Source organism: Lactuca sativa, chromosome 4, assembly GCF_002870075.4.
Source record: "Lactuca sativa cultivar Salinas chromosome 4, Lsat_Salinas_v11, whole genome shotgun sequence".
In the NCBI taxonomy this organism is placed as follows: Eukaryota; Viridiplantae; Streptophyta; class Magnoliopsida; order Asterales; family Asteraceae; genus Lactuca; species Lactuca sativa.
The window spans coordinates 83,240,769-83,257,377 of NC_056626.2; the positions used below are offsets into that span (position 1 = coordinate 83,240,769).

The window sequence follows — 16,609 nt, forward strand, 5'->3', positions numbered from 1 at the left end:
ACATGTGATTAGAGTTGAATAATCTCAGAGTGCTGGATTTGGCCCTATTGCGCAGCTCTTGTCTGAGTCCAACCGTTGTAGGGGCGAGTCTTTTACTCGAAGGATTATCCGAGCCTCATTGCATGTGATAGTATTCAGGTGGTGGCTAATTAGCATTGCAAGGAGGCCTTCAGCAGATGAGGACTGGTTTGAGTGGAGTCAGAGATTTCCCTAGGGCAAGCCTAGGATGAGAGTAACAGAGATCAGTAGTAGTAGAAGTGACTTGGTGGAGTCAAGGCAGTTCTTGAGGAAAGTACAGATAGATGTGGAAGGTAGTATGGGCCCGTACTACTGAAAGCAGAGGATCCGTACTCGAATCAAGGAAGGCCGAGACAAGACCAGGAAGCTAGTCGTAGTATCAATGATCCCTTGAGATATTTCAGTTTTCTGATGTTGCTATGATGTGTTTCAGAATGGTGGTTTTGCGTCCGAGGACAGCAGCCGACAGCGGAGGTGCCGGGGAGGGATCAGGATCAGGCTCGGGGGACGAGCGCATGGATGAGCAGACCAGAGAGTTTCTTTCTTCAGAGATTACTCGTATCATTTTAGAGCAGACTCCTGTGATCTTCGGTTCGATCAAGGAGGGTATCCTAGAGTTGAAGGATGAGAGATTGGGCACCTTCCGTGCCGAGGTGGCGGCCATGATGGGGTCACGTACACTTACATTCAGGGAGTTCAGGGCATGTGGAGCTCTAGACTATCACGAGGCGCGGGACCCCATAGCGAGTACTAGATGGTTGGCGGATGTGGCCAATGCGTTCCGCACTAGCAGGTGTCCCGAAGGGGACAAGTTCAGATTGGCGTCCTGTCTTCTGAAGGACAAGGCACGGGATTGGTGGGAGGAGGTCGGACATACCATTGGAGATGATGCAGCGTTGGATGCCATGACCTGGGCTGATTTCTCTACCAGGTTCAGGGCGGAGTTTGCACCAGTCATTGAGGTGCAGCAGTTAGCCAGAGAGTTTCAGGACCTCACCCAGACTACAGAGACCGTGGCGGAGATCACCGCCAAGTTCAGGGAGAGGGCTCTTCTTGTTCCTCAGTATGTAGCCGATGAGGAGATGAAGAAGGCCCGTTATCATGAGATGTTGCGGAGCGATATTCGCCAGTTTGTGAGCCGGTCCAGCTGTAAAACGTTGGACGACATGATTGCTAGGGCTCGAGAGAGGGAGATTGATCTCGAGATGGAGAAGAAGAGGAAACCGGAGGCGGTTTCGGGTTCAGGAGGTTCGGGCAAAAAGCCCAAGGTTTCAGATCACAGATCCAGGATTCAGCCGAGCCACAGCCGATGTGGCAGGTGTGGGAAGATGCACGATGGGGTGTGCAAGGCAGGGAGTTCCGGCTGTTTCAAGTGCGGTCGGACTGGGCATTTGAGCAGGGATTGTACGGCTCCTGCTACGGCCGTTGCGGAATCAGATCTGATTTGCTTTCAGTGCAATCAGAGGGGACATAAAAAGTCCTAGTGTCCGAGTTTAGCTGCAGTAGGGAAGGTGGCTGCACCTGCCCCTGCTACTTTGAGGATTACGGATGGCCGGCAGGGCCGAGCCGAGGCGCCAGTGGCGAAGAGTAGGGCGTTTCAGATGACAGCAGAGGAGGCGCGAGCGACTCCTGATGTGGTGACGGGTATGTATCTTCCCTTCATCTCTTTATTATTATTGATTGATTATTGCTTATGATTGTATGTTTTATATAAGGTCGTTCTCTGTGAACGGCATTTCTGCTATGGTATTACCCGATCATTCGTATCGCTTGCGCTTAGAAAGAGATTTAGCAGAGCTCCAGGGGAGCTGGATTGTCCACTAGAGGTTGAGATAGCAGATGACAGGACCGTGAGGGTCGCCAGAGTGCATAGAGGGTGTTCTCTTCAGTTGTTTGACGAGCAGTTTTCGGTGGACCTGGTTCCTATTCCCCTGCGAGGGAATAAGGTTATTGTGGGCATGGATTGGCTAAGCCCCAATGGGGCGGTGATTGATTGTGAGCTTAAGCTAGTGAGGGTTCGCACTCCCAGTGGGGGAGAGTTAGTGATTCAGGGCGAGAGGCCACAGCGCGGACCGGTCTTTTGTTCCGCCGCAAGGGCGAGGCGCTATTTCCAGCAGGGTTGCGCTGGTTATGTAGCTTATGTCTTGGATGCCCGGGAGAAGGGCAAGATGACAGTTGATGATGTTCCGATAGTGCGAGACTTTCAGGATGTATTTCCCGAGGATTTACTGGGAATACCTCCCGAGAGGCAGGTTGAGTTTGGGATCGACCTGATTCCTGGTGCGGCTCTGATAGCCAAGGCACCGTATCGCCTAGCTCCCCCTGAGATGCAGGAGTTGTCTACGCAGCTGCAGGAGCTGCTAGACAAGGGTTTCATTCGGCCGAGCATTTCGCCTTGGGGAGCGCCGATCCTGTTTGTGAGGAAGAAGGATGGGTCGCATCGTATGTGTATAGATTACCGGGAGTTGAATAAGGTAACGGTGAAGAACCGTTACCCACTTCCGAGGATAGATGATTTGTTTGACCAGCTTCAGGGAGCGTCTTGGTTCTCCAAGATCGATCTACGCTCCGGGTATCATCAGATGCGGGTTAGGGATGAGGATGTGCAGAAGACTGCTTTCAGGACCAGGTATGGTCATTATGAGTTTGTGGTGATGCCATTTGGGCTCACCAATGCCCCAGCCGTGTTCATGGATCTCATGGATCGCGTGTGCCGGCCGATGCTGGATCGGTCAGTGATAGTATTCATAGATGATATCTTGGTATATTCCATGACGCAGGAGCAGCACGAGGAGCACCTGAGGGAGGTGCTGGAAGTTTTGAGGAGGGAGAGACTTTTCGCAAAGTTCTCCAACTGTGAGTTCTGGTTGCACGAGGTGCAGTTCCTTGGTCACCTCGTCAACCAGAAGGGTATTTTGGTGGATCCGGCCAAGATAGAGGCCGTGATGCAGTGGGAGGTCCCAAAGTCTCCATCTGAGATTCGGAGCTTCCTAGGGCTAGCAGGGTATTACCGGAGGTTCATTCAGGATTTCTCCAAGATAGCAGTACCGCTCACCCGACTGACCAAGAAGTCGGTGGTATTTTGTTGGGGGCCTGAGCAGCAGGCAGCGTTCGAGACCCTCAGGCAGAGATTGTGCGAGGCTCCGAACCTTACCTTGCCAGAGGGAGTAGAGGACTTCGTATTCTACTGTGATGCCTCAATCACAGGTATGGGAGCAGTGTTGATGCAGCGAGGCCATGTGATAGCTTACGCCTCGAGACAGTTGAAGCCTCACGAGGCTAACTATCCTACCCATGATTTAGAGCTGGGGGCGGTTCTGTTTGCCCTCAAGATTTGGAGGCATTATCTTTATGGGGTCCATTGTACTATCTACACGAATCACAAGAGTTTGAGGTACCTTATGGATCAGCCGATTCTGAACATGAGGCAGAGGAGGTGGTTGGATGTGCTGAAGGATTATGATTGTGAGATCCTTTACCATCCAGGGAAGGCCAACGTGGTGGTTGACGCCTTAAGCCGCAAAGTGTTGGCAGCCCCTATCAGAGATTTGTGTTTGAGGATAACAGTGATTACTCCGTTGTTGGAACAGACCAGGGAGGCTCAGGTTGAGGGCCTCAAGGAGGAGAGGCAAAAGTGTGAGAGGATAGTGGGCCGAGTAGCTTCATTTGATTATGACAGTCGGGGATTGCTGACACTTCATGGGAGAGTGTGGGTACCGTACTGGGGAGGAGTACGGCAGGTGTTGATGGATGAGGCTCATAAGTCTCGATTTTCTATCCATCCAGGGGCGACGAAGATGTATAGAGATCTTCGACCCGATTATTGGTGGCCTTGCATGAAGCGAGATGTCGCTTGGTATGTTGAGAGATGCCTGACCTGCAGGAAGGTCAAGGCGGAGCACCAGAGGCCTCACGGCAAGATGCAGCCGTTAGACATTCCCGTGTGGAAATGGGAGGACATCACCATGGATTTTGTCACCAAGCTTCCCAGGACCGCACGAGGAGTAGATTCGATATGGGTAGTAGTGGATCGGTTAACGAAGAGTGCTCATTTTATTCCGATCCAGGAGAGTATATCGGCAGAAAAGTTAGCCGATATCTATGTGCGTGAGATCGTGACACGTCATGGAGTGCCGGTATCGGTGGTGTCAGACCGAGATGTCCGTTTTACATCCAGATTCTGGAAGCGGTTTCACGACGAGATGGGTACTCGTCTTCATTTCAGCACCGCTTTCCACCCTCAGATGGACGGGTAGAGCGAGAGGACAATTCAGACTCTTGAGGACATGCTCAGGGCATGTGTCCTAGATTTCAGTGGCAGTTGGGATACGGATCTTCCATTAGCGGAATTTTCGTATAACAACAGTTATCATGCGAGCATTGATCGACCTCCCTTTGAGATGCTTTACGGGAGGAAGTGTAGGACCCCGATTTGTTGGGGCGAGGTCGGTCAGTGAGTCGTTGGGAGCACAGAGGTAGTGCTCAAGACGACCGAGTTGATTCAGCAGGTCCGTAGTAGACTGCAGACTGCGCAGAGTCGGCAGAAGAGCTACGCCGACAGGAGGCGTTCAGACTTGGAGTTCCGGGTGGGCGATATGGTCCTCCTGAAGGTCTCACCCTGGAAGGGTGTCATCAGATTTCGGAAGAGGGCAAGTTGGGCCTCAGGTTAATTGGTCCTTTCAGGGTTTTGGCCCCGAGTGGGTCGGGTTACTTATCGGTTGGATCTTCCTGTAGAGCTTAGCCAGATCCATAAAACTTTCCATGTGTCTCAGTTGAGGAAGTGTTTGGTGGATGAGTCAGCAGTTGTTCCCCTAGAGGATATTCAGGTTGATAACAGCCTGAATTATATTGAGAGGCTGGTCGCGATTCTGGACCGGAAGACAAAGACCTTGAGGAACAAGGCAATTCAGTTAGTGAAGGTGCAGTGGCAGCACCGGAAGGGGTCTGGGTGGACGTGGGAGGCTGAGGAGGAAATGAGAGAGCACTACCCGGAGTTATTTGCAGATTCAGCTGTAGCAGACTTCGAGGACGAAGTCTGAGACAAGTGGGGGAGAATTGTAACGCCCCATCTCTGGTATGTTGTTCCTGTGGCTTTTATTTAAAAGTCTTATTGAGGGACTCGACGAGTCTATTGTAACAACGGAAATTTTAAAACAAAATTTTCATTTCTAAAAATGTATTTTCATCCAAAACAAGGCATAAATATCCAACGTATCATGTCATAATACAATCATATAAATCCCAAGATCATAAATCATCCATCAGTGTGTACAGATCACGCCGGCGCCTTCCCACGGTCCTCGCTAGTACCTGAAACACATACACAACAATTGTAAGCATGAATGCTTAGTGAGTTCCCCAAAATACAACTTACGCACATACGCCTTTCCAGGCCCTGACCTTCCGGTCCCTGTGTCTCAGGGGACTTCCGTCCCTGCTGGGTAAACCTTCCGGTCCTACCCAAGCCAACCTTACGGTCCACATTACAACGCCTTCCGGCCCATAACATATTCGCCTTCCGGCCCATAACATAATGCCTTCTGGCCCATCTCAAACATATTATACTTAGCGCATATAACAATTAACTTTTTACATATAGCACATACGTCTCATACCATATCCGACCTTCCGGTCACACAGTCAAAACCCTTCCGGGAACAATATAGTGAGAAGACTCACCTCGTGAATATCGATAGCTAGCAAATCCTGGAATCACACGTGCTCAATCCTCCGAGCTACAATCTCCCTATATCATCATACGTCTCTTATTAACATTTTTACCACTAAGGTTGACTACCCTTTATAAGTCAACACTAGTCAACTCTTGGTCAACGGTCAACGGTCAACTTTGACCGGACTCGGCGAGTGCACTAGGGCGACTCGGCGAGTCTAGACGTTTTCATCAATCTCTCTAGGATTCCCTTTTGACACGTCGAGTTCCCCCCTGACTCGACGAGTTCCACCTGGAAGAATCGCGGGGCCACCCCGACTCAACTCGCCGAGTCTCAAGAACAACTCGACGAGTCCCAGCTCAACTCAGTCCACCTGTCAACCCTCCCTGACTCGCCCTGACTCACTGAGTCAACCTATGACTCGACTGGACCACTCATTGGGCGGTCTGAAGGCAATCTTCAAGCTACTCGCCGAGTCTGATCATCGGACTCGGCGAGTCCATGCCATGCAATCACTCAAACTTGCCTCTAAGGTCAGATCTGTTCCAATAATTCATAGATCTGGCCTTCCTAGACTGATTCATCACGTAAAGTCCTTATCTTGGTGTCCATAACACACCCCATGGCTCATAAATGGCATTTTGACCTAAGGCATAAGGATTCCAATCCAAAGCCTCCGTTGATTCACAAAAAGCTTGGGCAAAGGGACACTCTGGACCTCCAAGGGTCCAGATCTATGGTCTAAATCACTTAAGGGACCAAGGGAGCCCTAGATCTAGCCACAAAAGGGCTCAATAAGCCCTAAATCAATGCAAACATCAACATAGAAGAGGATAGCTCGAAGATATTACCACAATAGCGATGCTCTGGACTCCAAACTCTCAGAAGGTGGCTCCTCTTGCTTTCCCTTAGCTGATCCTCCCTTTCCCTTGCAAGATGACACCTCCAAGATCAATAATGGCCTCCTACTTTGCTCCAAACGCTCACACTCGATTAGGGTTTCACTCAAGGGACTGGTGAGCACAAATGACGGCCATAAGGCCCTTTAAATAGGTCCAAAACCCGAGAAATTAGGGTTTCATTGAACAGCGCGGACTCGCTGAGTCCATACCCTGGACTCACCGAGTCCAGGCGCGAACCCGCGTCCAGAATCCCGATCCTACTCGGCGAGTCTGAGCTCCAACTCGCCGAGTCCCCTCACAAACATCAAAGATTGAAAACATAAAAGATACCTGGAAATCCGGGTTGTTACAACTATGGCCTGACTCGTCGAGTAGGGTCGAGTTTTCGTGCACGTGTTAGTCGGCGACTCGGCGAGTCCATATTCGGGACTCGGCGAGTCTGCCTGCCTGGAAGAAACCCTAAATCCCCAGGTTGCTCACTATTTAAGCAATGCTATGTGCCCCAAACTCGCCTCTTCACCCTCAGAGAGCTGTGAGAAAACCCTAATCCATCCCTTATTGTTTTAAGTGCTTTTGTGTGTGGATTTTGAAGGCTTGAAGAAGAAGAAGAAGAAAGGAGCAAAGGGAAGAGCTCGGGATGATGGCATCGCACACACCACAGCTTCAGATTTGTCCTGGGAGTTGATTTAGTTTTCTTGATATGTTTGGATACAGTTGTGATACAGTTTTTCTCATAGTATTTTATTATGGTTTCTGAAACACACAGCTTATGATTTTATTATGTGATACTCAGTCTCATGGGTTTTGTTATAATAAAAATCGAAATTTTTGGGTGGTATTTTTGGGATGTTTCATATATATATATATATATATATATATATATATATATATATATATATATATATATATATATATATATATATATATATATATATATATATATATATATATATTCGTTGGTTTTTAAACACAAAAATAAACCTAGTGTAGTGGTTAAGGCGCTTATGCATCTTTCCTGAGGTCTGAAGTTTGAAAACCATTGCCTGCATTTCGTTCGTTTAGGAATGTGCTTCGGGCCGGAGTCGACCCGAATCCGAACAACCCGAAACCCGAATTGGATGAAAGTAGGAACCAAAACTCGTACCGATTATACTAATACGGGACCGGTCCGGTTCGGGTAATACGAGTTTCGGTTCGGGTATTTACCTGAAAGGACCGAAATAACCCAAATAAACATTAACACTATGTTTTTGACCCGAATAACGCAAATCAACCAAAATGATCCAAATAACCCGAATAACCCAAATAAAAAAAATTATATATCTAGTTTAAGAAAAAAAATACTAAACATTCATAATTCATATTTCAAAAATCCATAATTCATAGACCAAAAATCCATAATTCATTATTAAATATTAAACATTAAAAATCCAAATTAAAATAAGAATCTTAAGTTTTTTGCAAAATAAGAATGACCAAATACAAATTAACTATTCAGAAATATTGATTGGTTGTTTTCCCTTTCCACCTCGATTGTTTATCGCGTTTTCCAACTCTTTCGCGACGTCATCATCTTTCAAAACTTCATCAATGTTGTCCACAATTGGGTTCCTTGATTTCCTTACCCAATCTTGGGTGCAAACCAAGGCCTCTAATATATTAGCGGACAAATTTGTTCGATATGGATCTAATATCTGTCTACTTGTACTAAAAGCCGCCTCGGACGCCACAATAGAAATTTGTAGTCCCAAAATATCTATTAACATAAACAAAGAAAGTGTTAAAATATAATTATAAAAAAATCATACAAATAAATAAAGTTATACCTTTCGCCATATAAGCTAGAATAGGGTAAAGATATGCATTTTGTTTCCACCAAAGTAGAATGTCAAAATATTTATTGTATTTAAGTGACCGCTCGTTTAGGTATCGTGTCAACTCCGTTTCTGTAGATGTCGATGGGTAATCCACTTGAACTATTAAATCATCCATGAAGTCATTCTCGTCATGAAGCATAACTACATCTTCATGAGCATGTGTTTGCCTTTGATAAGACTCGGTATTGTCGAACTTTGCTTTGTAGAAATTAAAATTTTTCTCAATTTTTTTTCAATATCCCGTATTAAGGCCTTAGCCTTCAAAGTGACCTCCGAGTTTAATATGGGAGGTTCTCTGGTATTCTTCAACCTAATCAACTTCTCAAAGGCTTGTTGAAGAAACTTAAACTTCAACCGTGGATCTAATACGATCGCAAAGTACAAAAAGTCATTTAATTTTTCAAGGTTGCCCCAATACATTTCATATTTGTCAATCATACCCTTCCCGTTTAAGCAAAATTAGGGAGTTGACACCCAATCTCTAATGTGCATGTACACATCACATATTTCTGCAAACAAATGATGTGTCATAGGTTTTGTTGACGTCGATATTATGTCGGTTTTTACCTTGAATTTCTCAAGCAATCCAACCATAGCTCTACAAATTTTGAAATCTTTTTCTACGGGGGACACAACATCTCGAACATATGTAGGATCTATTAAAATAAAATAAGTGTTAGTTAAAAAAAACAAAGCTTTAATACCCCCTGTTTAAGGGCCTATATCTCATTGAATATACAACCAAAATAGCATAAAATAGTGTAAACTGAATGTTAGCTTGTGTTCTACATGCTGGAAAAAAAATCAGGCAAATTGGACAGATAATGAAGAAGATATGATAGTTCAAAGTGGACATAAAAATCTATAAACTTGCTGAATAAGAAAAAACAGCTTCAATACCTCATGTTTAAGGGCCTATATCTCATTGAATATATAACAAAAAAATAACATACAAATAGTGTAAATTGAATGTTAACTTGTGATCTACATGTTGGAAAATTTTTTTAGACAAATTGGACAGATAATGAAGAAGATATGACAGTTCAAAGTGGACATAAAAATCTACAAATATGTTGAATCAGAAAAAAACTTCAATACCCAATGTTTAAGGGTTTATATCTTATTGAATATATAACCAAAAATAGCATAAAAATAGTGTAAACTGAATGTTAACTTGTCTGCTACATGTTGGAAAAAAACATTAGGCAAATTAGACAAACAATGAAGAAGATATGACAGTTCAAAGTGGACATATAAATCTACAAACATATTGAATCAGAAAAAAACAACTTCAATACCCCATGTTTAAGGGTCTATATCTCATTGAATATAAAACCAAAAATAGAATAAAAATAGTGTAAACTGAATGTTAAATTTGTGATCTACATGTTGGAAAAAAAATCAGGCAAATTGGACAGATAATGAAGAAGATATGACAGTTCAAAGTAGACATAAAAATCAACAGACATGTTGATTTTAAAAAAAAAACAAAAAACAATTGAATGGAATGGAAAGTGGAATTACCTTTAACTTCGAACTTTCCAAAAACCTTCGCCAACTCAACCGCAATCTTCAATAACTCGTATGTGGAGTTCCATCGGGTTGGGGAATCATTGCACAAAAACTTCTTAGATTCCACATTTAACTCTTTCATGCATTCTTTAAACATTTGAAAGTTGAGTGGAATTCCTAATATATCTAACGACCTTTTGCATGCACTTAATACTAGATTGGTGTTCATCAAACCCATCGTTAACAAGAAGGTTTAGGATGTGGGCTATACACCTTACGTGTAATTGTTTCCCCCAATCGTATAAGTTTGGTAGTTTTTTCATTAGAAATTCAATTGCTTTATCATTTGAAATAGCATTGTCTATGGTTATGGTCATTACATTATTGATACCCCACTCTTCAAGACAAGTCAACAACGTGTGGCCAATGTCTTCTCCCCTATGACTATCTAAAGATTTAAAGTTGATAACTCTTTTGTGCATGAACCAATCTTTATCAATAAAGTGGGTCGTGACCACTATATAGCTTGATCGTTGACATGAACTTGTCCAACAATCGGTGGTCAAATGCACATTCGTTAGGGGATTACTAAAGAACTTATTCAACTTTGCCTTTTCTTCAACATAGTAATCGGGAACTCTTTTTGAAACTGTGGTTCTACGTGGCAAAACAACTTTCCCGTTCAATGCATTGGTATACTCAATAAATGCTTCATTCTCTACAAACTTAAACGGTAATTCTCCAACTACAAATAAGTTTAACAAAACTTTTTTTATTATTTTCTCATCATGCTTCCAAGTGCCAATACTATTCTCCCCATTTTCATTTTTTTTGAAATTTAAAGTGCTTTGCTTTTTTAAATTTTCTTCTAAATTTTTTGGGTTCTGTTTACATCTTTTTGTATGTCTAATCATACTAGATGTACCGTTTTCGCTGGACTCAGTTTTGAGCACCGTCTCACACCATTTGCATTTGCTATGTTGAACGTTGTTAACCTTAACTTCATCATAATCGGCCCAACAAGCCGCTCTTTTGGCACATTTTTTCTTCTTCTTTGTTGTTTGACCTTTTCTGTCTTTGTTGTCAATTTGAGTGTGATCGACCAAAACATCTTCATCATCAATCTAAAACACAATAACAAAATGATTTTAATATCATAAAATAGCAAAATATGTTCTTTAACATTGAAATACAATCATTAATCTAAATTACAATAAAACAATGATTTACAATCACATAATACATTGAAATAGATTAACAATTTTAACATAACATATTGTATTTAATATGATAAAATAGCAATGATAACACTCTGAAAGAATAAGATCATAACAACTAAAAGAAAAACAGTAGATTAAGATAATAATGCTTACTTGAGTTTGTTAACTTGGAACCCAATTGTCCATGATTTAGAATGATTCCTTGAAGATGAAGATTGAAATTTGATTTCTTGATAGTAGAGTGTAGGTCGATTTCTTGAATGCTTGATTTGATTTATTTATTAATTTTTTTGTGATCGATGACAATAAACTAGGAAGTAGGATTTAGGAACGATCGTTGAGAGTAAAGCCGATGAATCAATGAGTCGATGGAAACTGGGCAGTGCGCAATAGGCACGATCGACGATAACAAGGGTGAAACAATGATTGACTAGAGCAAACTCACTTTTTTTTTGAAACTTTGATGATAGCGGGATTAGGGATACGATCATAGCGGGATACGGGTCTTTTCTCTTTTGCACGGCAATATTACTTGCTATGCAATACACACGACCAAAGTAACCTTTCATTTTCTGGGTCGGTCTTTTTGGCCCGATTAAATCTTTATTCGGGTAACCCGGACCGAATAACCCGAAACCCAAATTGGGCAAAAATAAATACCCGAGAACCGACCCGAATAACTTATTCGATCCTAATTCGGGTCGATCCGGTCCGGGTTTCGGTTGCGGTTCGGGTATTCGGTCCAAACGCACATCCCTACGTTCGTTTTATTTTTGATGTCATTTAAAAAGTATATCACATCTCCCAGGTATTCAAACTAAGCTAGCATATCATCTCTTATATAAACAATGTTGATTCTAACTTCATTCCCGCATCACACCTAGTAAGAAAAATCCACCATCGTTACTTTTATAAAAGAATTTATCATCTTTCAAAGAATTACTTGGGCTTCCAATTGGGTTTGAGTTTAAGCCTCAAACGTAATCGAAAAGAGCCTAAAAACCGAGAAACCAAACCCAATGGTTTTGTGTCAGGTTGAGTTCTAATTTTTGAAAACCAATAAGTCAGTTTTCGGTTCGGTTTTAGGTCAGAACCAACCCATAATAGTTTTTATGTAATCTATGAATATTTTTATGGTTCGTAAAATCTTTAATCTTATGTTGGTAAAATTGAAATTTAGAGGTTTTATTTACATAAAAGTTTTCATATTAAAATAGACAAATAAATATCTGATTCCTCCTAATGTGCAATCCAAGTCCATATGAGGGTGGGGATATGGATTCATTTATATTCTTCATTAGGAGTGATGATTGGAATGAGAGTGTATGTGGATTCATTTATATTCTTTATTAGGGATGATGATTGGAATGAGAATTTGAAGACGACGCTATTCCCTAGCCGCGTGCAATCTCAAGGGTAGTCACCTTTGAGGATTTTAGACTGCATGCCTTAGAACTTCTTTCGTGTATCTCTTTTATGGGTGGTTTGGTGGTGATAAGTCAGGTGTTTTGGCGTGTGTTTTTATCTATTTTCATGGCTATATTGATTCTTTTTAGGGATAATGACTTAGGAGGGTAATAATGTTTTTTGTTTGTCCATTTTAGGTCCCTAAGGTATTTTTTGTGCGTATTACACCATTAAGGTTATTATAACCGTTTACAAATAGTCCTTTTAACAGGAAGAAGTCGGTAAAAGGATTATTTATAAACGGTTATAACAACCTTAATGGTGTAATATACACAAAAAATACGTTGGGGACCTAATATGGACAAACAAGAAACGTTATTACCCTCCTAAGTCATTATCCCATGAAACTATAAACCCCTATAGTAAATTTTTATTTTTTAAATAAGAAACTTGTAGGTCTCGGGGTTGGTAGTTTGGATGTTTTTAACCTCGGTCTTCTTTATAAATGGAAGTGACGGTTTCTTAATGACAATGGAGCTCTTCGGGTTAAAATTGTCAAATTTTGTCATGGGGAATGTGGTGGTTTTTCGGACGATTCGATAATAGGAATTAGAGGAGGTGTTTGGCAAAAGATTGTAGGATCCATCAATCACCTCCATGAGAATGGTTGTATTCCTTCTAATTACATGTATAGAGTGGCGGGGGATGAGACTCAAACGAGGTTCTAGAAGGATGTTTGGTGCTTGGATATTCCTCTTAGGGAGCAGTTCGGGAGGCTCTTTGCTTTGGCCTTTAATCAAGATGCTCGAGTAAGTGAATAATAGGATCCGGGGGGATGTAATTTTCATTGGCGTGGGGGGATTAGAGGAGGGGCTGAATCGACCCAATTTGGTTATCTTGTAGAAGGATGTTTGGTGCTTGAATATTCCTCTTAGGGAGCGATTCGGGAGGCTCTTTGCTTTAGCCTTTAATCAAGATGCTCGAGTAAGTGAATAATGGGATCCAGAGGGATGTAATTTTCTTTGGCCCCTCCTCTAATCCCCCGACGCCAATGAAAATTACATCCCCCCGGATCCCATTATTCATTTACTCGAGCATCTTGATTAAAGGCCAAAGCAAAGAGCCTCCAGAACTGCTCCCTAAGAGGAATATCCAAGCACCAAACATCCTTCTAGAACCTCGTTTGAGTCTCATCCCCCACCACTCTATACATGTAATTAGAAGGAATACAACCATTCTCATGGAGGTGATTAATGGATCCTACAATCTTTTGCCAAACACCCCTTCCAATTCATTTTCTCGAATCTTCCGAAAAACCCCCATCTTCCCCATGACAAAATTTGACAATTTTAACCCGAAGAGCTCCCTTGTCATTAAGAAACCGACACTTCCATTTATAAAGAAAGCCGAGGTTAAAAACATCCAAACTATCAACCCCAAGACCTACAAGTTTCTTATTTAAAAAGTAAAAATTTACTATAGGGGTTTATAGTTTCATGGGATAATGACTTAGGAGGGTAATAACGTTTCCCGTTTGTCCATATTAAGTCCTCAACGTATTTTTTGTGTATATTACACCATTAAGGTTGTTATAACTGTTTATAAATAATTCTTTTACCGACTTCTTCCTGTTAAAATGACTATTTGTAAACGGTTATAATAACCTTAATGGTATAACACGTACAAAAAATACGTTAAAGACCTAAAATGAAGAAATAGAAAACGTTATTACCCTTCTAAGTCATTATCTCTCTTTTTATTGATGTGTGGGATTTTGATGTGGTTTGTATGGTGGTGGGATATCTCTTCCGACAGGCAACCATCGGTTTTAGGTTTCGAAATCAAAAACCAAAAAATGAGTTTCACTATCAGTTTGGGTTCTACAGAAACCCACCCTACCCAAAATCTGACCCACTATATTTAATTGTGTTTTTTTAATATTTATTATTAAAAAATAAGGTATACATCGGTATTACCTAAAGTCCCAAACCCTAAACAATCGTTCCCTTTCTCCCTCGTCTGGTTACTGCATCATTCTCCATCTCTTCCCTCTTTGTTCGTCGACCTTCATCATTCTCTCTTCTCTCTGGGTTCTTTGAATAGCAAGAAGAGAAGGCGAAATCTGTTAGCCCAAATGCGATATCAGTGATATTATCGACCTCAAAGCTTCTGGCAACAGATACACAAGAGTTCCTAAAATCTTCAATTGATCGTTTATATATTCACTTGCTGTAACCACAATTCCTTTCAATCGACTCCTTAATAACAATCGTATGCTGGCAACAAATATGGTTGAAGAATGTTGCACATCCAAAACTAGCTCAATTTAGCTATCTTGTTAGCATTGTTCTTGAGTTCAGTTGCTAAAACTGCACCTCTTTGAGTATCCAACTTCCTCCTCCAGTCTACACCGGAATACTTTGGATCAAATTCATTCAATGCATTCAAAGTCAAGAAAGATTTCTGATTGTTAACCTCCATAACACTTTGAACTTCACATCTAGCCACCAAGGAGATATCATTGTCGAGCTTCCATCGTCTATACCTGTACCCAACAGATGCTACTTCTTCTCCTTCGATTGCAAATGGATTTGGCTCTTCAAATGTAAACCTGCTGTGAGAAGTTTTGATTTATGTAAGCGGCTTCTAGAGATAAAGAATGAGCAGAGTTGATATCATCTTTCGCTTATGGCTCCTGTGACGTTTCGTTAACAGATAGCAAATCTAGCTGCGATCGATCTCGTTTATCGAAGAACAATTTGCTACCAACGCATTGGATTACGATATCCCATTAGTAAACCGACCTTGGCGCGTACATGAGAGTGGAGATAATAGAATCGGTCGCGACTCGCGAATACAGTCGCTGTATCTTCATTGGCGAGCTTTCGAATCACTGGATCGTCTGTAGTTGTGACTTCGAAGAAATTCTTGTTCTTGAAACGCTCCAATCGGCGTTCGTTCTTCGGCGTTGTTCTATCGTAGACTTTATCGTAAGATTCAAGCGAACCACAAATAAGTAGATCTTCTGGTTCGGGAACAGTGTATGAGAGTTTTGTAAAAGTGGAGAAATGGATTTGATCGAGCATGTTCCATTCCGGTTGAATGTCAACTGACGATTTGAACACCGCTGCTTCGCGTCTAGGGTTATTACCTCCAGACCTGTTAGCATGGTCTAATCGGTCACGGCGAGAACGCTGCTTCTCCGCTTCACGTTTACGCGCTTCACCTCCTCATCACGGCGTTGCGAGAGCTGGTTGCGATTGTTCTGGAACCTCCATTTAGGACCAAATTTCGGGCGTGGTGGAGGCTTGCCGTCGACGAGGCGGAAGGTGGCATCATCGTCAGCGTTGAGACCGCCGCCGAAAGAATCGTCATTGGTGAAATCGAAGGCGGAGTCGGCAGGATTATTGCTGCGGTTGTTGAAACGATTAGGATTGTTGTAGTTGGATCTGGTCCAATCAGCAATACGTCCACGTTCATCGGTACGGGAGAAAGGGGCGAAGGAACATTGACGGGGTGATTAAGGATACAGGCAGCGGAGCCGTCGGATTCCGGTGGACCCCATCCGTCATGACTAAAGGGAACATCGCCGATTTCAAATCCTACCATGTTTTCCGATGTGTTGTGCAGAAGAGATGAAGAGGGTAGAAGAAAAACCCAATGCCTCGAGTACAATTACCATTTACACCCTGATTAATAATAGGCCAAAAATCATATCGGTCCTGCATCTTGCTGCTATATTGGGCCACAATAGCCCATTTATTGTTTTTATGTCAGTCCAGACCAATAGTCTGGATCGGGTCCTATTTATCTTGAATCCGTCTAACAGTTGGGTCGGGTTTTGCTTTGTCCACCGTGTGGGTCCTACCCTGTTTTCAACGACTAGATCAACTTTAACGGTAAGTTTTTTTTTTTCTCTCTTCCAAAAACTCACCCTATAGAGATATCATTTTATCCACAACCATTTTTTCCACCCCAAACTCTTTTTCTTTCTTGAAATC

At 42.4% G+C, this 16,609-nt stretch overlaps 1 pseudogene; it reads right to left on the bottom strand.

Moving 5' to 3' along the window:
• Positions 1–14,494: 14,494 nt before the first annotated feature.
• LOC111898927 (eukaryotic translation initiation factor 3 subunit D-like) lies at positions 14,495–16,357 on the bottom strand (annotated as a pseudogene).
• Positions 16,358–16,609: the final 252 nt, after the last annotated feature.